Below are 26,629 nucleotides of genomic sequence, written 5' to 3'. Positions count from 1 at the left end.
TTCTTGCTCACATAATTGTTAAATGTAGGCATTTGTCAGGTAGCCTTTTGTGAGGTGGCTTGAGGACACACAATCCTTTCACCTTATTGATCTTCTGTCCTCTAGAGCAGGGGACCCCAACCCCCAGGCCATGAAATGAAAAGATGAAAACTGAGGAACGAAGGAAACAACCCATTCTGTTTTCCCGAAGATACTTCTGCAAACAGCCTGAACAGCATTGTTCACATTAGCAGGAATAACCATGAGTTATTCATGCCGAGAACCCTAGGGAGTCCAGTGGATTCTCTCTGTGGCCTTTCCCTTCTGTCCTTTCCTCTCAATTCTTTCTGCCACTGCCTTTGTTCAAGCCTTTTCTACTCCATGCTCAGTCTACTAGAACTCCTACCTTCTTGGCTTCTGGAGAGAACTATCTTTTGAATAGGTCTTATAGGTTTTTTTTTCTGAAAGTTGGCTCACATATTTTATTGTTACCTAATGCTATATGGCCCTGGAGAAGGAAATGGCAACCCACTCCAGTATTCTTGCCTGGAGAACTCCATGGACAGAGGAGCCTGGTGGGATATAGTCGTCTGTGGGGTCGCAAAGAGTTGGACATGACCAAGCGACTAAAACTGCAATGCTGTATGAAAAATCATCCTAAAGTTCAATGGTTTAAAATAGCAATAATTACTTAAATCTCTTATGGTTTCTATGGGTCAGAAGTTGGGAAAGCACTTTAGATGGGTAGTTTTGCCTTGGGGGTTCTCATGCGTTTGCAGTGAGATATCTGCTGAAGTTTGCAATCATCTGAGTACTAGACTGGAACTTGACAATCCTCTCCCACGGTGGCTCACTCACATGGATGGCGAGTTGGTGTGGGCTATTGGCAAGAAGTCTCAATTACCCTCCACAGGGGCCTCTATTCAGGGCTGCTCGAGTGACCTGGGGCTGAATTCTCTCAGCATTTAGGATGAGCTCATTTAGAATGAGCATTTAGGAGAAAGGGTACAAGCCACAATACCCTGTAGACCTAGCCTCAGAAGTCCCACACTGTCCCCTCTGCCATACTCTGTTGTTCAGCTACAACAACCCTGATTGAACACGAGAGAATTGACGCTTTTGAACTGTGCTGTTAGAGAAGACTCCTGAGAGTCCCTTGGACTGCAAGGAGATTCAACCAGTCCATCCTAAAGGAAATCAGTCCTGAACATTCATTGGAAGACTGATGCTAAAGCTGAAACTTCAATATTTTGGCCACTTGATGCTAAGAACTGACTCACTGGAAAAGACCCCGATGCTGGAAAATATTGAAGGTGGGAGGAGAAGGGGATGACAGAGGATGAGATGGTTGGAAGGCATCACTGACGCGATGGACATGAGCTTGAGCAAGCTCTGGGAGTTGATGACGGACAGGGAAACCTGGCGTGCTGCAGGCCATGGGGTCACAAAGAGTTGGACACGACTAGCAACTGAACTGAAAGACCACACGAGGCCATGGATATTAGGAGGCATAAATCCATGGGCTGGCTATCATGCATTCTTGCATGTGGAATATGTCCCTCAATCTCAATTTTTCAAAATTCTCTCCCAATTCTTACAATTCAAATCAAGGTCCATCTTTTCTGTTAAGTCTGTCCTGATCACTCAACAACTAGCACACCAATTGTAACTCTTACTGTTCTTACAATAGAGAGGCCTTTACTATTTAGTGCCTTGTTTTGAGCATCTATACATATGTCTTTTCTCTCAGATGAAATTTAAGCAAACAGGGACACACCCCCTGTCATATAGTAAGTACTCAATAAATATTTTTCAGATGGATAGATGGAGGAGAGAATGAGAGTACAAGCTGGTAGTCCTGGGTCTCGTTTGTGGGCTTTTCCCCAGCTGCTTGACCTCGGCCAAATCATTTAACTTCTTGGTTTCAGTTTCTTTCTTACATAAAATAAAGATAATGATACCCACCCCACCTTTCCTCACAGAGGTGCCTTGAGATTTGAAAGAGGTAGCATTGTTGAAAGTGTTTTGAGATGTGTAAAGAATAAGGGCAAAGTGAGGTTAGTTACCTGGCTCGGTGATGGCTAAGATGTAGTGTATTGTCACAGGTGGAGGTCAGCCAATAACTCAGGCTTCCTCCTCAAGGAATAGTTAACTAATCAAGCTGTCAGCATACAAATGCCCTTCACTCCTATAGCTGCTGTCAGCATACAATGGTTCATAGCTGGGGGCAGGGGCAGGGGGAGGCCTTGGGCAAAGAAAACCGCCTAGATTAGGGGGCTGGACCCCATCACAGTCACACTCTGGAAATGTCAAAGCTCAAGGGCAAGGTTTGTTTCTCTAGCAGAGTTCTCAGACGTCCTCCTCCCTTATGTATACAGGTTTAAAAATTTTTTTTCTCTTATAGACCATTTTCTAAGTATAATTTTTACCATCCCACACTTTAGAAATATTATTTTTAAAATTAACATAAATTTGCCTATTTTTAGTGTACAATTCCATGAATTTTAATACACGTGTAGGTTTGTGCAACCATCACCACCACCATCAGGACACACAGTAGTTCTATCACCCCAACAAATTCCCTGTACTTTCTTTCTGTAGTCACAACCCTTCCCCACCTGAACTGATGGGAACAACTGATCTGTTCTTTATCACAATACTTTTTGTGACTATCATATAAATGGAATCATATAGCATGTAACCCTTAGGGACTGGTTCTTCTCACTTGATGTGTCTTTGAGAGTCATTTAAGTTTCAGTTCAGTTCAGTCGCTCAGTCATGTCCAACTCTTTGCAACCCCATGAACCGCAGCACACCAGGCCTCCCTGTCCATCACCAACTCCTGGAGTCCACCCAAACCCATGTCCGTTGAGTCGGTGATGCCATCCAACCATCTCATCCTCTGTCGTCCCCTTCTCCGCCTGCCCTCAATCTTTCCCAGCATCAGGATCTTTTCAAATGAGTCAGCTTCAAATATTTAAGTTTGTTCCTTTTATATTACTGAGTAATGGAGAAGGAAATGGCAACCCACTCCAGTGTTCTTGCCTGGAGAATCCCAGGGATGGGGGAGCCTGGTGGGCTGCTGTCTATGGGATCGCACAGAGTTGGACATGACTGAAGCGACTTAGGAGCAGCAGCAGCAGCAGCAGCTTCTTTGTAAGAGTGTATCTTGTTTATTCATTCAACTGTTGAAGTACATTTGGAATGGGATTTCTGGCCCATCTAGTAAATATATGCTTAGTTTTAAAAGAACCTACCAAATTGTTTTCCTGAGTGGCTGGACCATTGTAGATTTCTACCAAGAATATGTTTCTTATTTGTATCAGCACTTAGTACTGTATTTTTATTTAGCCATTCTCATAGACATGTGGTGGTATTTCATGACTTTGATTTGAGTTTCCCTCAAAAGTGAAGTGTCTGTTCAAGTTCTGACTGCTTTTTAAATATTTTGTTTGTTTTCTTATTGTTAAATCTGGAGAATTGTTTAAGTATTCTGGATGCAGGTTCTGTGTCAGATATGTGATTTGCAAATATTTTCATCCAGTCTGTAGCTTTTTTCATTTTCTTAACAGTGTCTTTTGCAGAGAAGTTTTTAATTTTGATAAATTTAAATGTATTAATGTTTAATTTTATGGATTATACTTTTGGTGAGATGTTAAAAAACATCTTGTTTAACTATAGGTCTTGGTAAATTTCTTCTAATATTTTATTCTAAAATTCTTATTTTTAAAATATACTGCATTTAGATCCATGATCCATTTTGAGTTACTTCTTGAATTAAGTTAGGAGGATATAGGGCTTACTTGGGGCTTCCCAGGTGGCACTAGCGGCAAAGAACCTGCCTGCCAATGCAGGAGACATAAGAGGTGGGTCAGTCCCTGGGTCAGGAAGATGACCTGGAGGAGGGCGTGGTGACCTGACCCACTGCAGTATTCTTGCCTGAAGACTCCCTTGGACAGAGGAGCCTGGTAGAGTAAAGCGCATAGGGTCACAAAGAGTTGGACGAGACTGAAGGGCCTGAGCACACACAATCACAGGGTTTACTTAGAGGTTCTTCTTAAGATTTTTTATGTGGTTGCCCAATAATTCCAGTACCATTTCTTGAAATGATTATCCTCCACTGAATTGTCTTTGCATTTGTCAGATGCCAATTGTTCATTATATGTAGATTTACTACTGGACTCTATTCTATTGCATTGATTTATGTGTCTTCTCCTTAGTGAATTTCATACAGTTTCAACTACTCTAATTTTATGTGCTGTGCTCAGTCACTCAGTTATGTCTGACTCTTTGCAGCCCCATGGACTATAGCCCAACAGGCTCCTCTGGCCATGGAGCTTTCCAGACAAGAATATTGAAGCAGGTTGCTACTTCCTACTCCAAGGAATCTTCCCAACTTAGGGATCAAACCCTTGTCTCTTGAGCCTCCTGCATTGCAGGTGAATTCTTTATCACTGTGCCACCTGGGAATATAATTTTATAGGAGGTTTTAAGATCAATCATTATGTTTCTCTCTCTTAATTCTTCTTTTCCAAAGTGATTTTTTTTCAGCTCCATTGACTTTTGAAAGGAATTTTAGAACTAGTTTGTCTTTATAAAACTCCTTTTGGGACTTTCATTGAAATTGCTTAAAATCTATGGATCTATTTAGGGACGAGTGACACCTTCACTATTGTGAGTCTTTAAACCCATAAACATGGTATATCATTCTAATTATTTTGGATTCTTTGCTTTCTTTCATCAGAATTTTATAGTTTTCAGCACACAGTTCGCATTATACATGCATAAACTCATGAACTATAGGAGAGAAAAACTGCTTCAAATTCTAGAATTCATTCCCAGCATGCTTGCTAATATTTACTTCCAAGAGTCCTCAGTGCATTTTGCCCAGGTTTTATAACTAAAAGTGAGAGAGCGAAATCTTATCCAGAACTGGAACTGTTAGATGTAAATCTTACTCTTTCTAGTCCTTCAGATTTCTGGCCTCTGTACTCCATGAGGGTTAGAAGAAAGGTTCGTTTTCTTTGCATCCCCCTCTGAACCTAGCATAGTGATTTGAATGAGATTTTGTAGGTCAAGTATTACGTCAGGGCACATTGGGAGACTTGTGTCTACTCCACAGTGTTTGGGGCCTCACCAGGAGTGGCTCGAATGGCTGGGTATGTCTGGGACAGCTTGGCTGTGGCCATATATCTGGGTCCTAAATTCTGTCATTGGCTAGATTCCTCTGCTCCATGTGGCTTCTGTCTGGGCTGCAGTATCTGAAATGGCTTCTTCACTCTAGAAGTAAACTAGAATGGGTAGAACAGCTAAGAAAAGGCTGGCAGCTCACCCTCCACCTGTTTAGTCTGGGCTTCCTCACATCATGGCTGTCTCAGAGAAGTTAAATTTATATAGTAACTGGATTTGCCAAAGAAGTTCAGCAACTTATTTTAAATTTTATTCCACTTGTTGTACATGTGCATTGTTATAAGTTACCTTAAATTTATTTTAGAACAATGTGGGATGTAAATATGCAAATAAAGTGAGATATAAGTTAAGTATCAGGAAAAATAAAGATATATAAAATTATTTCCCTAAAGGAGTTTAGAATCAAGCTTAAGAGAGAAACTGTAGTATACCTATGGGTGATTCATGTTGAAGTTTGACAGAAAACAGCAAAATTCTGTAAAGCAATTATCCTTCAATAAAAAATAAATTTATTTTTTTTAAAGTTAGCAAGCAGTAGGAAGTGGAGAACATTTGTTTTCTAAAAAGTTGTGTAAATAATAAGTGCTATACTTTTTTGCAGGAAGTAGGGAATACTTGGAGCAGGACATGGCACCCCACTCCAAGACTCTTGCCTGGAAAATCCCATGGACGGAAGAGCCTGGTAGGCTGCAGTCCATGGGGTCACTAAGAGTCGGACACGACTGAGCGACTTCGCTTTCAGTTTTCACTTTCATGCATTGGAGAAGGAAATGGCAACCCACTCCAGTGTTCTTGCCTGGAGAATCCCAGGGACGGGGGAGCCTGGTGAACTGCCGTCTATGGGGTCGCACAGAGTCGGACACGACTGAAGCGACTTAGCAGCAGCACAGAGAATACTTTGGGCTCCATAAAGGAAGTGAATATGAGCTTTTATTTCTTAATTTTTCAAAATAGAGAGTATTTGGACCAGCTGAGAGAACTGGAAGGATAAAAAAAAAAAAGTGGTTTATGAAAAGGTAAGCATTTTGGAAACCCCCAAGGCATACTTTGGGTCCTAGCAGTCAGCCAGTGGGCTGCAGAATCTGTCCACTGGAACTCTATGTAAGAATTTTTTTCCTTGCCTATGTGTCCATCTACCCACCATTTGGTAACTGAACCTAGGTTTCCTTTTGGGCAACTACCCTCTCACTACTCAAGCATGAGTTCAAGGCCTGAGCTAAACAGAGGATTATATTCCTCGGGCTAAAATGTTGATTCAAGACATCAGCAAGACCAGAGGGCAAGGAGGTCACAGCGCTCATCTCCCCAGCAAAAACAACCAAATCAAAACCACAACAAAAACATTTAAAAACTACAAACCAAAGAAAATAGTTCAAGAATGAGCACACAAGCCCCTCTATGCCAGTGATACACCAAGAGAAGTTTGTCAGAACTTTCCATTGAATGTGAACGTGAAAGAATATAGAAGCCAGGTCTCCTGTTGCCTTCTTGCTACCATGCAGAGCCTGCCAAACAGGTTCAGTAAATATTTCTGCAAATACCGGAGTGGGCACAGCCTAAAAATGGAGAGAAACTGAGTCTTGATGACATAATTTGAGTCTTGAGTCAAGTCACACCTATAGCAGAATTCAGAGACAAGACGCTACACATACATAAAACAAAAATTTGAACCAGGTGTCTGAGAAGAGTGAGGGGAAAACAGCGTGTCATTAGAGAACAAGAGAATCATTGGCTTAGAGGTAAAAACTAAAAATATTTTTTGTGCTTGCAAGGTGTTTTCTAATGCAGTGCTAACCTTGTCCCACCTCTGCCTTTCCTGCATCTCTTATCTCTTCATCCGAAACTTTGCCTGTTCTCTATACCAGATCCCGTACTCTGCATATTTCTTGCTCTTTCATAACTCTATGACTTTGCCAACCCTGCTCCCTATTTGAAATTGCCCTTTCCTGTCTTTTTGTTCTGAAAAATTCTCTAATCATCCCTGAAGGTCCACCTAGGGGAACTCCCCCCCCCCCCCAAGTGCTTGTGTGATTCTTTATGTACTTCTATATTATAGCTCTTACCTCATCGTTTCTGTCTGTCTTTCCCATTATTCTGTGAGCTCCTTGAGAGGAGAGTCTAAGTCCTGCACACCTAAAAGACCTTCAAAGCCTTTAGAACAGTATCCCATACACAGTGAGAGCTTAATAGATGCTTGTGGATGAGTGAATTAGAAATGGCAGGTAATGAATGAACTTTCCAGAGTCCCCGGTTTTGTCACCACTATCTAGGAAGTGATCCCATCTTGATGCACAGATTACTAGGCACTTATTATTTTCTCATCATATTTTGTTTCTTTCGTGTTTTCCAACCTCCCTTTAGTTGGATGTGGCCATGAAGCTGATTTACTTCCAGTGAGGTGTAGGAGGAGGGATGTGTACCACTTCTAGGCCTGGACTTCAAAACTTCCATCCTGCATCCTCCGTGTTTCCCTTTGTGCTGCTGGGCAATGTCCAGAGGGACCTTGGGAGCCAAAGCCTGAAGGCAGCCAGGGCTCTGCCAGCCTAAATCCTTAAATGACTGCATGAAATAGAGCCCTTCCCCAACCCCATCCACTGCCGCCCCAGATCACTTGCACTCAACTGTTGCACAAAAGAGAGAGAAACTTCCTCTGTGTCAAGCCACTGCACTTTGGGGGCCTGTTTGTTTTCACAGCGAAGGCTGCAGTAACTAATATAGGACTCAGTTCGAGGACAAGAATTTTCTCCGCTCAAACCAGATTCTGAATGTGTTGAATACTATATACAGGGCAAAAATATATTCTGGAAAACCCTCCTATGTCTCTGGCCTCTTTTTTTTTTTTTCCAGAAAAAGGTCACTCGTGGTAGGTAGCACAGCAATTGGGAAGTTTTGGAGGTTGGAGCAGTAGGCTGAGGATGAGAAGGGTAGAGTCTATTACTGGGTCTGCCCCCGCCTGGCTTTGGGTTCCCAGCCGAGGAAAGATGACAGCGTGGATTCTCAAACACCTCACCCTAGGGGAGTGAGTGAGTGAGTGAGTGAGTGAAAGAAAGTTGCTCAGTCGTGTCTGACTGTTTGCAACCCCGTGGACTGAATAGTCCATGGACTTCTCCAGACAAGAATACTGGAGTGGGTAGCCTTTCCCTTCTCCAGGGGGTCTTTCCAATCCAGGGGTTGAGCCCAGGTGTCCTGCATTGTGGGCAGATTCTTTACCAGCTGAGCCACAAAGGAAGCCCCACCCTAGGGGAGTGCGACACAAACATGCAAAAACAATCACCCCAGCAGGTGATGGTGATTTCTGCAGCGGGAGAGGATAACGCCCACACCTCGTCTCTTTCAGGCTTCCTAGTCTTAATGCTTGATGCCTTCCAACCCTACACACGCTGCTTACTGATTCCAAGCCCAGCCAACAGAGAGGAGCGTTTTGACCTTTCTTTGGTGCAGGCAGACTGCAGATGCACCACTCAAAGCATCTCCTTCCTTGTCAATGTCAACTTTCTAAGCCATAGGAAGAATATTGAGTTTACATAGTTCAAAGACAAACAGAAAGTGCCAGAAGGTGCAGCAGTACCTACTGGAACCCACCGGTCAATGCTTCCAAGCCGCACACCTGCTTGACCTAGAGTAGAATCTGGTTTTACAGAGCCTGTCCCCAACACATCTACATCCTGCATACAGGCTCCTTGAGTGTCTGTTGCCCACCCAGAGGAGGGATAGCTGTTCCTTATCTTCTTCTACCAGACTTTCTCATGTTCACTTCTGTGGGTGAGGAATCACAGCAGTTGTTTATCAGGACCAAAGTTCTCTCAAAATGTCAGAGCTCCCTGATTCCCCATTCTGGGGATTAAAGCTTCTCCACCCTCCGCATCCAAATCAGTTACCACGTTAGACTCCTTTTGTGTCTCTACCACTGGATGCCCCTTTATCGGGCCCTCAGCCCTAAAGAATGCCACCACTGACATTTAAGTATCGAGCAGGCCTAAGAGTCACTTGAAGAATGTCTTCTGAATGAGTTTAGGCTTGTGGGTTTACCCCTTGGGGTTCTGATTTTGTAACTGTAAGGTCCATGGGGTCGCAAAGAGTTGAACACAACTGAGCGGCTGAACGATAACAACAAGGTGGGGCACAGATTCTTCAGTTTTAACTGGTCCCCCAGGTGATGCTAGAGGGTCTGAGAATCTGATGCTAGAGGGCCTGAGACCACACAGTTAGGAACGCCCTTCCTCTGAGTGGTGAGTCATCGTTTTAAAAAACACAAATGGGTTCATAATAACCCTTTTAAAATTCTTTGATGGTTTTCCATTGCTGTCAGGATCTGATCCAGATTCTTTAGGTGGCAAATCAGTGTTCCATAGGAAGTGGCCCTTATTTATTTCTCTAGCCTCAGTTCTCACCACGTGTCATCCAGGTCTTGTACATTTCAGTCATTCTGCATTAGGATTTGCTGCTCTTTCTTTCACCAGTTTGTGAATGTCACTCTCTGCCTGGACCACTTTTCCCCTTCCTCCGGTCTTTATCTGTTTCACCTGTAGTTAGAAGAAATCCCCCTTCCCCTTGGGAAATGATTCTTTCCTGACTAAGAAAATGCCCACTGCTATGTGCTGACAGGCTTCCCAGATGGCTCAAAAGTAAAGAATCCAGCTGCCAATGCAGGAGATGCGGGTTTGGTCCCTGGGTCGGGAAGATACCTGGAGAAAGGAACGGCAACCCATTCCACTGTTCTTGCCTGGAGAATCCCATGGACAGAGGATCCTGGTGGGCTACAGTCCATGGGGCCGCAAAGAATCAGACACACCTGAGAGACTAACACTTTGGTGCTATTTCTAGGAGTATTAGACGTTGCAAGATTGTGTTACGATGCCAGTGCTGTTAACTGGGAGGCTCCATCCAAACACAGCAACATATGAAAATGCCTCACATCCCACATGGAACCTAGGTTATATCTTACTATTTGAGTTAAGTAGAATTGCACCTGGGAGAAGGCAATGGCACCCCACTCCAGTACTCTTGCCTGGAGAATCCCATGGACGGAGGAGCCTGGTGGGCTGCAGTCCATGGGGTCGCTGAGGGTCGGACATGACTGAGCGACTTCACTTTCACTTTTCACTTTCATGCATTGGAGAAGGAAATGGCAACCCACTCCAGTGTTCTCGCCTGGAGAATCCCAGGGGGAGCCTGGTGGGCTGCCGTCTATGGGGTTGCACAGAATCGCACACGACTGAAGTGACTCAGCAGCAGAATTGCACCTAGGGTTTCAGGATGACTGGAGAAGAACCACCTGCCATCTTGACCTGCTTGCATCAAGACTGTTACCTGCAAAAACACAGTGTCAGTGGATCACTCTATGGTTGGGCCTCTTTGTTACAGAAATTTAACTTTCACCTTAACTAATAACAGATGGCGTCATGCCTCCTAGGCAACTTTGCTGGGATAAAGATCCTGACTCTGGAATGAGCCCCTCTTTGAGCCCCAAAATGTTTTCCACGAGGAAAGCAGGTAGGGCTTAACCTGACCATTCCAGGCATGGACCTAGTAACCTACACAATTAACACAGAAAGGCATGTCCCCTCTTTCTTACTCCTCTGCAGAAACAAACAAAGCAAGTAAAAAGGAAAGTAAGCAATGTTAAGAGTAGGAAGCATCTCCTCCTTTTGAGAATTCAGAATGTGGGTGCCCACCATCAGTTAATACCAGGGAAATAACAGGAAATTGTCTGGAGGGAAATGTGAAAAAGGGAGGCACCTGCTTTTGAGCTTTCTGAATAATGAGTCTGAGGAAAGTCAATATCTTTCTTTGCAGGCTGTTGCTACCTCCTCGTGAATACCACTGGTGCATTTGCACCCAATAGTTCCTAGCCACCCAGGAAGCAACAGAGCCTTGCCATTCCCTAGCTTCCCAAGAGCCTGCAAAGCTGACATCACTGATCCCATTCTCTAAATGGGAAAATGGAGGCTCAGAGGTTGAGTGATTTATTTAAAGTGCAGTACAAGCAAGCATAGGAGCCAGCAGGAGATAAGAGCTTGTCTAACTCCCCAGTCAATTTTCAGTTCCCCAGATAACACAGAACCTAAATAAACCTACATCAACACCATATGGTATCAGCAAAGCAGGGGGATGTTAGATACTCATATTAAAATGGGTTATAAAGGAAAGATGGTTTGTGTGTGTGAATAGTCAGGGAGCAAACCATCCTTTTGATAATTCTCATCATTTTTAATTCAGTAACCTAGGATGACATGAGTTTTGATGGAGTGGACAACTTTACTAATACCTACTCAGTCCTAATTTTTCATATTAATTACAATAAACCATAATTGTTATGAATGCTCAATAGGTACCAACTTAAGCATGCGTAGAATTCTGGCTTATTAAATATTCTTCTTGGCTAGAAACTCTAAGGTCCCTTGAAAGGGCCTGCCTTGAATTTTGAAATGAAAATCCATTCAGTGTTCTTTTGGAATAATCCACTTCAGAATTTTCTTCAATGCCAGGAGGGAATGTAGACTTAGTAAAACTGCACTGCAAGCCTGTTAACCTATAACAACAACCAGCTAGTCCAATGCATGGCCCCCTGGACACAGTGATAAATCTCACTAGGCTGCCATGAGGGTAAATACGATTCGTCTATAGAATTAGGCTTCGCTGTTAAGAGTCCCTGCTTTGGATATGTGGTATCCTGTGGACTACAAGTGGATTTCATGTCCCCAAACAGATGGGCTTTCCCTTTATGGCCACTCTTAAGTTTTCTAGACAAACTGCAGCTGCACTAATGTCCGTTTGTGTAAAGGAATGTTTAAGTTGAACCATTCCCCTTTACCTGATGAGTATTCAGAGTTTTGAGCCAAGGACAACTGAGATATGCCAACATCTGCAGAAAAGTACAAGTCCCTTCTTTGTGCTCTTTCGGATTGACTGAGACAGGCAGAAAGAGCTCCTCTGGATATCAACGAGGGTCTTTATTTGCAAACAACTGTAGCTCATGGAAGCAGGAAAGAAAGCTTAGTAAAGAAATTTGTGGTGTCTCTAGGGATTTCTAGAAAGACAGAGAGTCAAGCTAGGAGGGTTTGCAGGAACAGTGGCCAGGCTGCACCACCAGACTGCTCCACGGGAGCTGGCCCCATGGCTCTCCCTGCCAACCCGGCCTGGGAAGCTATTACCAGGACCTCTCGCCCTGCTGCCTCTGCCTCCTGCAACAGAATGCTCTCTTCATGGCACTGTCTTCTTCATGACATTCTCTTTCAAACTGAAATCTCATGTGCCATGTCTGCTGCTGCTGCTAAGTCTCTGCAGTCATGCCATGTCTAATTAGTGGCAACTAGGTCCCAGTCTTGGAAACTCATCTCTATCTGTAAAGGATGATGAGAAAGAAGTGTCTGATGTCTATCTGCAGAACGTGGAAGATTTCACAAACACTGAAAGGATGCTCAAAATGTAAATGGGGACCCACAACTTAAAATGTGTCTAGTCTGTTTACCATTTGCCTGTCCAACTGCCTATAAACTCTCTTACATACTAATTTTCTAAATATCTCTAATCACAAGTGCAAAATGCTTCTGTTTCACAGCATGTAAGTGTTCCTTGTATAACTGCTTACTCTCTCCTCAAAAGGGGGGCAAGGTAAAATCTTCTCAGTTTCCAGACTGAGTTCTAAGGTCTCCAGGGATATTCACCTTCTCCAATTCAGTCACAATCCCATCTTGATATTCTGTGGCCCAGAGACTAAAATATAAAGCTAATTACCACCCTGTGTTACCCACACTTCCTATAAAAATGGAAGGGAAACAGAGGAAGGGGAAAATGAAGACTAGGCAGTGTATATACGTGGCAAGGAAGAGAAATGAATGGCTGCTGTTGTCCTTGTTTCTGCGAGCGGTCATGCGGATGTGGCTGGTGGTAATGACATCCTTCCTCCACAGCCAGACCGTGTTCTTTTTGCCTTCAGAACCAGCACGTGAGCGGGTTAGAGCTCTTTACCTGACAAGGTGAGCCTAATTTTCATTTCTAGACCATCAGGCCTCTTCTAGTGATCCTTCTGATGTGTGGTTGCCATTTAATTTTACCACTGGACAGGACAATGCACAGAAGTACCTAAAAAGATCTCCTGGGTTCCAGAAATACTCCTCGCACAAAATGGTATAAACTACCCTATTTTGTCTTTTTAATTGGAATCAATCACCCTAGTTGACCATCTAAAAACCCCTTTATTGCTGAAGTGGCATGAAAATTCCAAAATATCCTCTTCTTGACAAGGAGTTTTATTTCTAATTAGATGAAACTGTCTGCCTTCCTGGTGGAACCACTCTTTCCTCAAGCAGTAAGACTTTTAAATTGGCAGATCCCACAATTGGGGGATTAGAAGCAAAACTTTTTCAATGGGGTCATTAGATGTAATTAGAAGTACCCTTTTGCTTCTACTTTTTGGATTCAAATCCCATGCACTTTGGTTATGGAAGGGAAAATAGTGTCATAAATTTATCATGACAATTTACCACATCCTTCACACATCAGTCCAAACTCATAAGGTGCTGTCACTCAGCTGGCATCAGCTGGCACTGTTACTAAGACTTCCACCATTCTGTAAGTTCACGGTGATATGGGAACTCAGGGTTCTCTGAATCATCAGAAATGCACATCTATCCTCAATTTAAAATCTCAGGATCATATTCTTCTCTATTAAGGTCCTAACTCTGATATTGTTGCTGTTGTTCAGTCGCTAAGTCATGTCCGACTCTTTGTGACCCCATGGACTGCAGCATGCCAGGCTTCCCTATCCTTCACCATCTCCCAGAGTTTGCTCAAACTCATGTCCATTGAGTAGGTGATGTTATCTAACCATCTCATCCTCTGCTGCCCTCTTCTTTCACCCTCAACCATTCCCAGCATCAGGGTCTTTTCCCATGAGTTGGTTCTTTGCATTAGGTAGCCACAATCTTGGAGCTTCAGCGTTAAGTCCTCCCAATGAACAGTCAAGGTTGATTTATTTTAGGATTGATTGGTTTGATCCCCTTGCAGTCCAAGGGACCCTCAAGAATCTTCTCTAGCACCACAATTTGAAAGTATCAGTTCTTCGACCCTCAGCCTTCTTTATGATCCAACTTTCACATCCTTACATGACCACTGGAAAAACCGTAGCTTTGCCTAGATGGACCTTTGTCAGCAAAGTGATGTCTTTGCTTTTTAATATGCTGTCTAGGTTTGCAATAGCTTTCCTTCCAAGGAGCAATCGTCTTAATTTCATAGCTGCAGTCACTGTTAGCAGTGATTTTGGAATCCAAGAAAATAAAATCTGTCACTACTTCCACTTTTTCCCCTTCTATTTGCCATGAGGTGATGAGACCAGGTGCCATGATCTTAGTTTTTTGAAAGTTGAGTTAAGAGACTCAAAAAGGCTATGATTTCCATTGACCTTGTAATTTGCCAATCCCATCAGGTTCAAATACAGGCTTTAGTGGCTTCTGAAAGATGACCATTTCTACACCATTTGCCTCAGAGTCTAGTCAACATTTCTTTCTTCATGTCACTCTTTCCTAAACTTAAATCTCACAGTGGAATATTTGGTCCTATGTCCTCGGCATACAGCTGTATCCTAGCTTGCAGAAGATACCCGGACACAGAGGGGATGGCAGGATTCAGAAGGGGGGAAATCTCCCTAATACATGAAAGCTACTCAAAGCATGAATTATGTCCTTTACCACTAGCAGCTGGTTCCCATTTTTAATTTGAGTGAGAATTTTGACTTTGAGTAATTTATTACACCACCCTGCCAGTTCCTGTGAAATCATGAACAGAATCAGAGAAGGGCCTTCAAGAGATAATCAGATTGAGCCCCAAACCTCTACCTCCCACATACTGACAGTAACAGAGTTATTTATACTCATTGGGCATGTGAGGTAAGTGAGTCACAAGAAAGACCCATGCCCTGAACACTACTATCCAAATTTCCATTGAGATGTTATCTCACTTTAACAGAATGTTTGACATCTTTAAGTGAGGATCATGGTTTCCAACCTTGGAAGAGTAAAATAATCTTGGTTATAATTTTTTAATGCTAGGGATATGTCCATACATAGGACAAGACTGAAAAAGTGAGTAGACACAGAGGAATGCTCAAAAAAGCCCTATATTTTTTGAAGGAAGCCATGGGAATTATATACAACATAAAAGAAAGCAGAAATTATAGTGGGTGGTTTTTGCTATGTGCTCAACATCTATTCCCCTTTCTTTGGATATTTACTGGGGGAATTACTCTCCCTTAAACATTAGTCCATGTAGGTGACTCACTAACTGTCGGTCTATCCCCCAGCCGTGGGTGAATACACAGTGCATCTCTGACCAATGAGCATATTCCACCCCCTGGCTTTGGTAATGAGCATATGACCGAACTCAGTGCATTAAAACTCAGTCTTTGGCAAGGATGTGTGTGTCAGTCGCTCAGTTGTGTCTGACTGTTTGTCACCCCAGTCTCCTGCACTGCAGGCAGATTCTTTACCATCTGAACTACCAGGGAACTGTGTGAGAAACTCTGTTTCCCTTTGGCTTGGTGGCAGGATTTATGTCTGGAGCTGTCGGGGCCACCAGACAGAGAGCTGCCTGAGAATCAAATCAAGACAGAGAAAGCCAGAGCTGAGAGATGGAGAGAGTCTGGGTGCTGAGGACATGTTCAAATCTCTAGATCCAATCCAGCACCCCCCGCCCCACAAGAATTCCAACTGTTTGAGCTACTGAAAAGTGAAAGTGAAAGTAGTTAGTTGTGTCTGACTCCCTGTGACCCCTGAACTGTAGCCTACCAGGCTCCTTTGTCCATGAAGCTATCCAGGCAAGAATACTGGAGTGCGTTGTCATGCCCTCCTCCAGGGAATCTTTCCAACCCAGGGGTCGAACCCATGTCATCTGTGTTGTGGGCGGATTCTTTACTGACTGAGCCACCATGGAAGCGCAAGTATACTAGAATGAGTAGCCTATCCCTTCTCCACGGGATCTTCCCGTCCCAGGAGTTAAACTGGGGTCTGCTGCACTGCAGGTGGATTCTTTACCAGCTGAGCTGTCAGCGAAGCCTTCCTTTTATTTTCTTTGATTTTTGACCCACTTCACTTTTTCTTGCTTCTGACAATCGGAGGAGTCTTACCTGAAGCACCTAAGCAGCTTCCGCATTTGCATGGCTTCCGAGCTGACCTTTGGGTGAGTCATTCAGCCTCTTGGAGTCTGAGGAAGATGGAGGGCCTTTGAGGCCACTTAATACAATCCCCATCCACTTGGCATTTCCAGATCCAACGGGCTGTTAGAAAAACAAGCACGAAGTAAATCACTCTCACTCACAGGTGCATCAACCTGGTTTACATTCCACACAGAAAGTCGATGTACCACTTTGTGCAAGTAATAAAGTGAAGTAAGGATGTGTGACGCCCAGGTGCATAGACTGCTTTGAAGCTCCTTTAAGTCCTTGGAATTTCAATTACAGAATAAGAGCAAACTATAAGAATTAGTGCATCTTCCAAAAAGAAAATCACACTCCCAACTTACCAGTCAGGTGGGTGACTATATAATTCCTTAAAATCTCAGCAAGTGGTTATATACAAAACCCAATACTTTGTCCGCATCATATGTATCTTGTCATACTATGACCACCTTGGTGTGTGGGGCTGTTTCTGGCGTGGGAGGGAAAATATCTCTAGTGGAGTGCCAAGGAAGACAGTACAGCTGAATGGAAGAAAGCTGACAGAGAAGAGTACATACTGAATGATTCTTTTTACACAAAATTCTAGAAAATGCCCACTGACCTACGGTGACAGAAAACAATCAGTGTTTGCTGGGGACAAGGGCAGAGGGAGGGAAAGACTGCAGAGGGACACAAGGAAGCTTTTGGAAGTAAGAGAAATGTTCGGCATATGATTTCACATATATATATATTCCCTGGTGGTTCAGATGGTGAAGAGTCTGCCTGCAGTGAGAGAGATCCCTGGGTTCGATCCCTGAGTTGGGAAGATCCCCTGGAGGAGGGAATGGCTACTCACTCCAGGATTCTTGCCTGGAGAATCCCATGGACAGAGGAGCCTGGAGGGCCACAGTCTATGGGGTCACAAGGTCAGACATGGCTAGTGACTAACACTTTCATTTTATCTAAATATAGATAGATATACATATCTCCAAGGAGATCAATACGAAAGAAAGTCAATCAGTCAAATCCTAAAGGAAATCAACCCTGAATTTTCACTGGAAGGACTGATGCTGAAGCTCCAATACTTTGACCACCTGATGCAAAGAGCTGACTCACTGGAAAAGACCCTGATGCTGGGAAAGATAGAAGGCAGGGAGAAAAGGGGACAACAGAGGATGAGATGGTTGGATGGCATCACCGACTCAATGGGCATGAGTTTGAGCAAGCTTCGGGAGATGCTGAAGGACAGGGAAGCCTGGTGTGCTGCAATCCATGGTGTTGCGGAGAGTCAGACATGACTGAGTGACTGAACTACAACAACGTCCAAACACATCAAAGTGTACATCTTAAATTTGTAAAGTTTATTGCATGTAAGATTTACCTCAAGATAGTAATCAAAAGAAAAATGTATAGTCAGCCCTCTGTACCTGAGTTCGGTATCCTTGGATTTGGAGGACAGACGGTATTACTGCATTTTATGTGAAAGACTTGAGCATCTGCAATCTTTGGGATCTGCGGAGGGTCCTGGACCAATCCCCCCTGGTTATCATGAGATGACATAGTACCAAACTAAGTAAATGAACCAGGAAACTAAGAGCAAATTGAGGAATTTAGTGGAAGCCTCCCTGATAGCTCAGTTGGTAAGAATCCGCCTGCAATGCAGGAGACTCCAGGTTGAATCCTGGGTTGGGAAGACCCACTGGAGAATGGATAGGCTACCCACTCCAGCATTCTTAGGCTTCCCTTGTGGCTCAGCTGGTAAAGAATCTGCCTGCACTGTGGGAGACCTGGGTTCAATCCCAGGGTTGGGAAGATCCCCTTGGAGAAGGGAATGACTACCCACTTCAGTATTCTGGCCTGGAGAATTCCATGGACTGTATAGTCCATGGGGTCACAAAGCATCGGACAAAACTGCACAACTTTCACTTTCACTTCACTTTTCACCATCCTGAGTGAGCCCCTTATACCTAGTGAAACTGATCACAAAATTAGACAATGTTTCAAAGCTCAAGATATCTTAAAAGTCCTAGGCCCCAGATTTCTCCTCAACCTGTATAAAATGATACCTGAAATTCCCATCAGCATCGTCACTTCCACAGAGCCCCTGGAGACAGGAGCATTTAGACCGAGTATATGCATCATGGTACCTCATTAGCTAACGCCTTACTTTATTTACACCAGTGGCTCCCAACCTTTCCCCCCAGGAACCCTAAATTACACACCAGGGAGATTCCATGACTCTAAGGTTCCAAAGCGGATCGTATGTTTTTTTTCTCAAGTGACGAGTCTTGCATGGCGGGATAATGAGCAGAACTCCCAAAGTCTTAAACCTTGGACTGCACCTCCTCTGCCCAGTTCTCCTAGTCCTTTCCTCCATCCTCTCACCCACTCAGACAGAAACAAAGATTGACATGAACCACGGTCACTGCTTTGGACCTCGGCATCATGTTGCCGGCATCATGAAAATCAACTTGCCCTCCGGTTGTTTCATGTCCATCCCATCCCCAGTCCACGCCCCTTATTCTACTTTGCTTTTTGGCTATGAGACTAATAACTCCCTCAAATGGTTGTTTATGGTCTCCAGTTTAAATGCTTAGAAATGCCGCTTTCCATGCTGACCTGGGTTGCAAACAGTAAGGTGGTTGACATTGCAGAGTGATTGTTGAACGTGATTTACCCATGTGGCTCCACAGCCCTTTTGCTGAGAGGTTGACCTGTGGGAATAATATATAGGACTTGTACATGGAATGAAATCAGGAGCTGGAAGGGGTTCCAGGCCCTAGTGGGGATGCCATATAGCGACATTGCCTATATCCCAGGGCTGCAGGGCTTCCTCCCTGTGCTGTCTCTCAGCAGCTCTGAAATGTGGCACGCAGGTCTGGACAGAACATCGTCTCAGGAGCCTAGGATCCACAAGGTCTTGTTTCCACACAGAGGGAACAATTCAGTTTTAAGTTAAACTTTTAACTGAAGGATCCACTAATCTGTGCATCTTGAAGAGGACAGCTGGAGCCTTACCTTTGCTGTTGATATCTGTACCCTCCATAGTCACACACGCAAGCCTCACTTGTGAAGATGTCTATTCACTGAAGATAATTATAGAGGTCTAACACTTCTGCTCTTCAATTAATGCTATAAAATTAATGGTCCTTCATTTTTACATCCTATGCAAATGATGGTGTCATCTCCAACCGTAAGCCTCTCTACTCACACTCTGAATATGATTAGTGTCCCTTCAAGCTGAATTAGAGCGTGTGACCTTCTGGGGCATGGCAGGAGCAAATCCTTCCCATGCTGTTTCCGAGGTTTCATTAGGATATGTTCTTAAAACGCAGAATTTCAGAGTTGACACCAAAACACACATCAGTGACTGATCTTTCGGGGTTGTGGCCTTAGGAAAGAACCGCCAGGAACTGGAGGACAGCTCATAAATCTCTGCTTTCAGCCCGAGATTCACCAGGCTCCACAATAAGCGCATTTCCAAACAAAGGACAGATAGATTTCTGTAAGATAATGAGGCAGGTGTAATGGAAATGCGGTGGTATACAAATACTGTACCCATTAGAATATCCTTCAGCAAATAGACCCAGGGGAATGCTTGGTGGTGGAGAAATAGAAATGTATTTTCTTTGACAAGAGGGTCTGAAAACTAACAAAAATGGCTGATGCGATAGCTCAGACAAGGAAAAACTAAGATGTTATGATTGTTTATTGCAAGGCCTGGAGTATATCAGGAACTCATGACTCCGTGGCTTCTGAGGACAGTGACATCTTGCAGGAATCACTGCGTGCATGCTTCCATTCCATGAGGTGCATTTCTGCACTGCAGACAGCTCGGGTGGGTTGAAAATACTGCATAGCTCAAGTGCCCTCACACTCAGAGTCCTTATCCTCACTCTTGCTTGGAGAGTTTTCATCAAATAATGGGATACTGTCTGGTATTTGAGTCCTAGGGAGAATGTGCAAATTGGAGAGGACTGGGGAATAAGGAAAGGGACGAAAGGGACATGAAGGAAAGAATGTTAAGAACCTTGACCATCCCTTCTTAATGGGAAAAAGAGGAATTGTATGGGTATTCAAGAAGACACTGGGGAGGAACTGGGCTCAGGGTTGTTGGAGTCTGCGGTCTCTGGCAGCCAGAATCACTTGGATTGATGGACATACCCCTGAAGTCAAGTTCAAAGAGAGTGTGCCTATTTATTCCTTGTGGTCTGAGTTGGGTGAGACACAAATATTCAGAGAATTTTTTCCCATGGCAAGTGAAAATTCCTTGGCTGCAAGAATACTGACTATGAGCTGAGAAAACTCAGAAGTCTGGAAGAGGCAGGCTTAAACAGGCTGCCTGCAGCCATAGGTTTGCCTGAGAGATGAAAACTGTAAAGTTATCACACCGAGGAATATTGCATTTCAGTGAAATAAATGAAGACTTTTAAGTGTGGGTGGCATCACTTTGCACAGCCATGGTCCTTGGAAGAAAAGTTATGACCAAGCTAGATGCCTTTGCCAAAAAGCAAAAGCATTACTTTGCCAACAAAGGTCCATCTAGTCAAAGTTATGGTTTTTCCAGTAGTCATGTATGGATGTGAGAGTTGGACAATAAAGAAAGCTGAGCCCTGAAGAACTGATGCTTTTGAACTGTGGTGTTGGAGAAGACTCTTGAGAGTCCCTTGGACTGCAAGGAGATCCAACCAGTCCATCCTAAAGGAGATCAGTCCTGGGTGTTCATTGGAAGGACTGATGCTGAAGCTGAAACTCCAACACTTTGGCCACCTGATGTGAAGAACTGACTCATTGGAAAAGACCCTGATGCTGGGAAAGGTTGAAGGTGGGGAGGAGAAGGGGACGACAGAGGATGAGATGGTTGGATGGCATCAGTGACTCAATGCACATGAGTTTGAGCAAGCTCCAGGAGTTGGTGATGGACAGGGAGGCCTGGCGTGGTGCAGTCCATGGGGTCACAAAGAATCAGACACAACTGAATGAACTGAACTGAGCTGGTGCTGTTTTCTGAAGAGCTGTGGGTGCACCAGGAGAGCAGTATTCCCAGTTTCCTTCTCTCTTAGAGGCAGGACTTGAGGGAGATGCCCCCAGCATACTGCTCTGGATGCACAGGATGAACATGGGGGTTGGACCAAAAAAAGGAGCTGACTTATGTGCTTATAACAAGGCAGAGAAAATTATACTCACCAGAATTCTTCTTAAAGACAGTCCTGAATATATTTGGATGAAGGAGTATATACTTTTAGCAAGCCACTTGGGTGGAGGGTGAGATCCAAGGGGATATTCAAGCTAGAAAAGTTATTATTAAATATCTGCATGAGATAAGGAGAGGAATTTGTCATAATCATAAGTGAGAGAGGAGAGAGGGAAAAGAAAGAGATGGGAAGTGGGTGAGTGGGAATGAGAGAGACTGGCAAGAGGTAAGATTGTGTTCTGTGTGAGGAGAGCCCCTCTCCATGACCCTGGCTGCAGCCCCGAATTCTTTTTCTTAACACATATGTATGTATACACGTATGTACATATTTTGGGCTGTGTCAGGTCTCAGTGGTGGCATGTGGGATCTTTCATTGTAGGGTGTGGGCTTAGCTGCCCCACGGCATGTGGGATCTTAGTTCCCTGACTGGGGATCGAACCTGATTCTGAGCAGTCTCCTGCATTGCACGGTGGATTCTTCACCACTGGACCACCAGGGAAGTTCCAGCCCCTAATTCTTAAATAAAAGAATGAAGCTCACAAAATTCTGGGTGTGAGTGGAGGTTTGGGAAAACCCCTGTGGGAGATGAGTGTGAGGTTTTGTTGTGATGGATAAAATAGAGGCAGCACCCATGATTGTTAATTCAGTGGGAGGAGCCCATAAAACTTAGGGCCTGGATGGTCCCAGGAATCACAGCACACACTTTGAACTTTAATGGACGGTGAAAGTGGTTTTGAGTTAAGTTTATCTTATTCTCTCCAAAGGTGGGGGATGTGGGTAGTGAAAATCTAGGTTATATATGGATAACCCATAAAACAATTGGAATATCTAAAGATACTTATTAGTGTATTTTGTATGAAACTTACTATCTAAAATAAAAGGAAATATTGTAGGATCTTGTGTATCTGGAGATAGGGCCTTTAAAGAGGTGATTAAGATAAAATGAAGTTGTACAGTGGATGTGATTTAGTCATTGCGTCGTGTCTGACACTTGCAGCCCCGTGGATTATAGCCCACCAGGTTCCTCTGTCCACGGAATTTTCCAGGCAAGAATACTGGAGTGGGAAGCCACTTCCTTCTCCAGGGGTTCGCCCAAGGCTGGGATCGAACCCAGGTCTCCTGCATTGCAGGGAGATTCTCTACCAACTGAAGTACCAGGGAAGCCCCAGTAACCCCTAACACATATGAGTAACTTGGATGTAAGCCTTTCAAAGGGATGATTGAGCTCATCTGAGTAGGACCTTCCTTATATGAAGACGAATACATCAGGGGTGGGCGCACATAGAAGAGAAACCTGTAAATAGATAACAAGAGGTTGGCTGTCTGCTAGGCAAGGAGAGAGACCTCAGCAGAAACCAACTGTGCTGATGCCTTGATCATGGACACCCAGCCTCCAAAACTGTGAGAAAACAAAGTTCGGTTGCTTAAGCCACCCCGTGTGTGACATGTATTTTGTTATGGCAGCCCGATTGAACTAATGCAAATAACAAAGAAGGAAAGGAATTAATACTAGATTGGCCTGCTGGAAATGAATTCCAGACTGTTCCCCCTTCTCCTCAAAAGTATCTCACCCCACTTTAAGATCCCAGCTTTTTGCCCCTTCCATTCGCTGCTCCCACTACAGTCTCCTTCACATTGCTAAAATTCTGGTCCTAGTGGTCAGACATTTGCCAAAACATGAAAGAGACACCCCTAATTCATGGAGTTTGGGAATCCTCTGAGGTCACTCTGGTTTTTCCATTTGTCCATTTCCCAGCCTGTCCCTGTCCTTGTGGACACAGTTGATGAACCCCCAAGGAGGGCAGGAAATTGAAAAAATAACAATGGTAACTAAACTACATGAGGAAATACAATGCAGAAATAGCCTGTAATTCTACTTTTCATCTCTCCCTGAAGAGGAACATTGTCCTGACACTTAAAGCATTTATTATGTCTTAAAGGAAGGCTCTTATTTCTGGTTCAGAGACTCAATGTGGCACTTATAATTATATTCTGGAGACAACATTGTTAAAAATTTGGGTATTCATGCTAAAAGTGAGTTTAAAAATATAATTACTGAATAATTCTCCTGAAATGGTGTGATTTTCCTTTCCCCCCCATAACTCATCTGCAACAACTCATTTTTTTTTTTTAAAGAGAAACTCTGAAATAACACACAGGTGCTTTGACCATGGCATAGCTAAACTCTGCAGCACGTGGTGATTTCTGCAGGAACATTAAACTGAAGTCATAACAATGGGTAATATTTTAATATAACACAAAATGATCATTAACTTCTCTCAACAGGAGGGAAATGAATTTTCCTCATTGTACACATTCTGAGAAAAGTAGGTATGAGACAATTTCAAAGGATGTTCTAGCCAACCAGAATAGGCTTCAAGTACCATCATGACAATAGCCTTAGAGAGCCCGGTGTCAGTAAACTGAACAAGCAGAGCTTCTGAGGAAATGAATGTGGTTCAGTGTCTCTTAGAAATATATGTAAATGAACTTGAGATTTTAGAGGACGATTAATCCTACACAAAGTCAAGTGCCTTTCCCAGGGGTCTTTCTCAGAGCTCAGGTAATTCACAATCACGTCTGTCTATCCCACCCATTCAAAGCGAGTATCCTATTGAAACTCCATAAACCATTTCAACTTAAAATGGTATCTTGTGACAATAAAAGTGTACATTTATTAAATATTCTGTGTAAGTCACAAGAACTTCAAAATATTTTTTGTACAATATCTGGGACTGTGGCATAAATAGCTTTTCAGAAGTCATTCATCTCAAAAGTTCTCTTTGCTACAATCTCAGTTTGTCCCGGTCCCTTATGCCACCAGCCCTCAACAATCCTTACCTTGACCCACTTCTTATCACCTCTGTTTCCTTTTCATTTTTCTGTCCCCATAGTCCTAAGCTACCCCGATACAAACAATTGTCTAGAACAGATACACAACCTAGGATTCTCCTCCCAACATTTACATCCAAGTCAAACCAACAGGGAATGGAGACCAGACTCATTCATTCAGTGATCCAACATCAGTGAAGAAAATAAAGCAGACCGATTTTTTTAACTCATCAAGACATAGTAACCCATTGATCTGATTTGATTTGATTTCACTTTAGTGTTTTGGGGGATTGTGACCATGCAGCCACGACACTCTGAGGGTCTCTTCTTGCATCTTACACTGCTCGTCCTGTTGGCCTGGGGCCAGTTCATACTTTTGTGGCCTTGGCAGTATTATGGAGATGAAAGTCAGGCACTTGTACCCTTTCCCTACCAGCTTAAAACAGCCTGATGTTCCTGTGGGTTTAGATCAGTTCACCACCCACCTCCAACCTAACAGCTGTAGCACAGAAGTCTTCTGTGACTGAGCCACGTGGGTGCTCTTCCTCACCAGGCCAGCCACAGAGCGGGATCCTAACACGCGATGACCCCAGTTTGTAGCTGGCAGGAGTGTCTGCAACCTGTGTCACTAATAAAAACCTCTCCGCGCTTCTTCAGGATGTCATCACAGATCAACGTGTTGTTCACCACCTTACCTACTCCCCACCCCATCACCCCATCACCCTGCTGCCCAGTGTACCCCTGGGGAGGGAATTTCTGTTGGATATGTTCCTACTCTAAGTGCTTGTGATACTTTGGCAAACACCCCAGAGGCCCTGCCCTCCTCTCCTCAGCCCCTCCCCTCCCTAGGGCAGAAGCACCCGGGGAGAATGCTAAATTCCTGCACGCCTGACGCAGGCGGATAGAGCTACGTTGGGCCTCCCTCAGGCTGGGGTACCAGCCTGGCCACAGAGCTCTTCTCTGAGCAGATTTGGTGGGGCACATGGCTTTTGTGATCAACAGAAGAAATCAATAACATTCCAAAAAATTACAATCTTGCCAATGATTAAAAAAAAAAAAAAGCACCCAAGCAAATGACAAAGCAGAACAAAAGCCTGGGTTTGTTTTTAAAAATGAAAGTCTGACTTTTGATGATCAGTATTTTGATGGATTCTGTGCCAAATGATAGCTCAGGAAATATCCATAATTTGCTCTGTTCTTTCCTCACCCTCTCTATATCCCCACACTCTCCACTGCCCCCAAACCCCCTTCTCCATCAGGGTCCTGAGCCTTTACGATAAAAGCTAAAATTAGGATGGAGTTGGGGGGACTGAGAAAGAACAGAGAAATTGATTAATGTCAAAATCAAACATCTTGCCATTCTTTCTTCCTCATGTCACTTGACACTTCTCCTGCACATCAGAAATACGTCTTCACTGAACCCTCCCCTCATGAGCCAACATGAAACATCTTATATTTTTTCTTTATTTAAAGTCTAGTTTTTAAAAAAGTTGTTTAATTAATATGCCAAACATGGAGAGATATTGAAAAATAGAAAATGCCAAAAAGGAGACTAGGGCACAACAGAGTTGCTAATGGGACCATAAAGGAGAGAATTTGAAATAATTAACTTTACCAAGACAGCTACCACGTCCTTGAAATAACTGGTAAAAAGGACCATCTCCCATACTCACTGTAGATGCTCAGTAGTAAGGACAACATGGACCAACTCAACATGTTGACTGCTGATGTTCATTCATTCCTCACTTCCATTCACAGTGCTCCTGGCATGCATCATGGCACCGTATGCTTTGGGGAAGTGGGAATGTGGAATGTGTGGTTATGGGAAATGGAGTTTTTTGCTTCATAAGATTCTGAGTGGCAGAATTGTCCTGAAAAGGAACGGATCTCAGTAGGTGTGTGATGGGAGTCTTAGAACAGGGTGGGGCTTCAGAGAGCCCCTCCTCTAAGCTCTTATACGGGTAAGGAAATGGAGGTCCAGAGAGGCAAGTCAACTTGCCCAAGGCCACACAGGTGGTTAGTGCGACTTAGTGCACTTAGCTAGGACTTTGGAGTTAGAGTCTGGAATTCCTGATTCTCACATTCTTTACGCCAATTCACCATTCATGAGACTCAGGCTACAGGCTTCATCCTGTGACTTTAAGGGTAACCTGAAGGGTGCTGATAATAACGTTTTCCATGTTTTTCTCCATTAAGATATCAAGAATCTTTTTGCTCTCTCAGATCAAGCAGTTAATATCAAAATACAAAGGAAAAGTGAATATAAAGAAACAGTGTGGACT

The 26,629-nt window shown here is 43.7% G+C and overlaps 2 long non-coding RNA genes across 2 annotated transcripts in view; one reads left to right on the top strand and one right to left on the bottom strand.

The window, feature by feature from the left end:
* LOC107131561 (uncharacterized) overlaps positions 1–16,317 on the top strand; it is a 119,772-nt gene extending 103,455 nt beyond the window's left edge. The window contains exon 7 of the long non-coding RNA XR_001494451.3: positions 7,531–16,317. This is a non-coding gene — a long non-coding RNA (uncharacterized lncRNA). The remainder of the gene's footprint in view (positions 1–7,530) is intronic.
* LOC132343214 (uncharacterized) overlaps positions 1–26,152 on the bottom strand; it is a 71,492-nt gene extending 45,340 nt beyond the window's left edge. The window contains exons 1-2 of the long non-coding RNA XR_009491927.1: positions 26,021–26,152; positions 16,292–16,441 (exon numbers count right to left, since the gene is read on the bottom strand). This is a non-coding gene — a long non-coding RNA (uncharacterized lncRNA). The remainder of the gene's footprint in view (positions 1–16,291; positions 16,442–26,020) is intronic.
* Between the last annotated feature and the right edge of the window lie 477 nt (positions 26,153–26,629).

Source organism: Bos taurus, chromosome 20 (assembly GCF_002263795.3).
Source record: "Bos taurus isolate L1 Dominette 01449 registration number 42190680 breed Hereford chromosome 20, ARS-UCD2.0, whole genome shotgun sequence".
NCBI classification, from domain to species: domain Eukaryota; kingdom Metazoa; phylum Chordata; class Mammalia; order Artiodactyla; family Bovidae; genus Bos; species Bos taurus.
The sequence above is the reverse complement of the archived record's forward strand: the minus strand, read 5'-3'. Positions and strand labels throughout refer to the sequence as shown.